Source organism: Schistocerca gregaria, unplaced genomic scaffold (genome assembly GCF_023897955.1).
Source record: "Schistocerca gregaria isolate iqSchGreg1 unplaced genomic scaffold, iqSchGreg1.2 ptg000806l, whole genome shotgun sequence".
Taxonomy (NCBI): Eukaryota; Metazoa; Arthropoda; class Insecta; order Orthoptera; family Acrididae; genus Schistocerca; species Schistocerca gregaria.
In genome coordinates, this window is record NW_026062174.1 from 62501 (window position 1) to 65000 (window position 2500).

Below are 2500 nucleotides of genomic sequence, written 5' to 3' on the forward strand. Positions count from 1 at the left end.
CGGACTTTTCCCGCAATCGTACATTGCAGTCCACCCCTATATCTTCCACTTCATGAAGAGTTATCTCCCAAAAGCCAAAGTCCCGCTGTCCCAATACATGCTCTGGACGGCGGGCCGCGAGACGTGACGCTCGGTGGCAAAGAGTGCGCCGCTGAGGATATAGAGGGTCCGTCCCCCCGCACAGTGGTGACGGTGTGCGGGTAGTGTTTCCGACACCTCTTCCTGCGGTGGCAACTCTGGGGCAGAGTCGATACTCGCCCACTGGTGGAAGGTAAGCATTCTGCTTTACATCAGTACATAACTAATATTTCAGTCGTCTGACGTCCCTCCTTAGTAAATGATGCAGGACCTCATACATAGATGATACATACTGTAAACTGGGGAGGACAGTGTGAACCGCACTCGACCCAGTCACCCTATCTCACAGTCCACTCTGTGTGTAACAAAGCGAAAGCACCAAAGCACTATCGTTCAACAACATCCATTTTATCCTCGCTGCCACAGGACACTATCCAAACAACGACAAGAGGAACGTCACGTCCACTAATAAGACAGAATGTCTCACATCACCCGCAAACAACGCAGCTCAAATCAGCCAGCAACACCCACAGTGGTCCACCCAGTATCAACACAGGACGCAACGCCACGCCACAACACAAAAGGTACAAGTAATAAAATACCCTTTGGCCACACCCCTTATAAAGGCATCGAACCAACCCACCACCTGACACCAGCCAAACGTACATCCTGATTTGACACATCTCTGGCAACCTAACCCACGTTGGCCCTTAACCTAACCCACGTTGGCCCTTAACCTAACCCACGTTGGCCCTTAACCTAACCCACGTTGGCCCTTAACCTAACCCACGTTGGCCCTTAACCTAACCCACGTTGGCCCTTAACCTAACCCACGTTGGCCCTTAACCTAACCCACGTTGGCCCTTAACCTAACCCACGTTGGCCCTTAACCTAACCCACGTTGGCCCTTAACCTTACCCACGTTGGCCCCTAACCTTACCCACGTTGGCCCTTAACCTAACCCACGTTGGCCCTTAACCTAACCCACGTTGGCCCTTAACCTAACCCACGTTGGCCCTTAACCTAACCCACGTTGGCCCTTAACCTAACCCACGTTGGCCCTTAACCTAACCCACGTTGGCCCTTAACCTAACCCACGTTGGCCCTTAACCTAACCCACGTTGGCCCTTAACCTAACCCACGTTGGCCCTTAACCTAACCCACGTTGGCCCCTAACCTAACCCACGTTGGCCCCTAACCTAACCCACGTTGGCCCCTAACCTAACCCACGTTGGCCCCTAACCTAACCCACGTTGGCCCCTAACCTAACCCACGTTGGCCCCTAACCTAACCCACGTTGGCCCCTAACCTAACCCACGCTGCACCTTAACCTAAGTTACGCTGCACCTTAACCTAAGTTACGCTGCACCTTAACCTAAGTTACGCTGCACCTTAACCTAAGTTACGCTGCACCTTAACCTAAGTTATGCTGCACCTTAACCTAAGTTACGCTGCACCTTAACCTAACTTACGCTGCACCTTAACCTAACTTACGCTGCACCTTAACCTAAGTTACACTGCACCTTAACCTAAGTTACACTGCACCTTAACCTAAGTTACACTGCACCTTAACCTAAGTTACACTGCACCTTAACCTAAGTTACACTGCACCTTAACCTAAGTTACACTGCACCTTAACCTAAGTTACACTGCACCTTAACCTAAGTTACACTGCACCTTAACCTAAGTTACACTGCACCTTAACCTAAGTTACACTGCACCTTAACCTAAGTTACACTGCACCTTAACCTAAGTTACACTGCACCTTAACCTAAGTTACACTGCACCTTAACCTAAGTTACACTGCACCTTAACCTAAGTTACACTGCACCTTAACCTAAGTTACACTGCACCTTAACCTAAGTTACACTGCACCTTAACCTAAGTTACACTGCACCTTAACCTAAGTTACACTGCACCTTAACCTAACTTACACTGCACCTTAACTGTCACATGTAACGTCACAGGAATGTAGCTTTGCCTAACAGCAACCCTCTGAACATAGTTCACTGCTTGGATCCTCTGGTGTCATGTGTATTTCTTGATGCCATGGTGCGTACCCTCACATAAAGGTCTTTCGAGTGTTGCGTACTTTCTACACAGTCCCGCTAACCACTGGAAGGGTGTACCGCTACAGAACGAATATCGCCCTCCCCTCCTGCCCTTCCAAGCTGGTCGGTCAGGCGTTTGTTTGTGAAATGAGCCTTGCAGCTGTTCAGTTGCATTCGGTTGTCGATGCAGTCAGTGTACGTTGTGGTACGGCCTGTGTGGACTGTCCGCTGATGTTCGCGTAACCCACACTGATCATCCGTCGTTACGTACTGAGTGACATAATGTGGCACATGCTTGACCGTACACCGGCTGCGCCCTACAATGGCGAATCATAAGGGCCATATGTTGTGCACGATGCTACTTGTCTCGT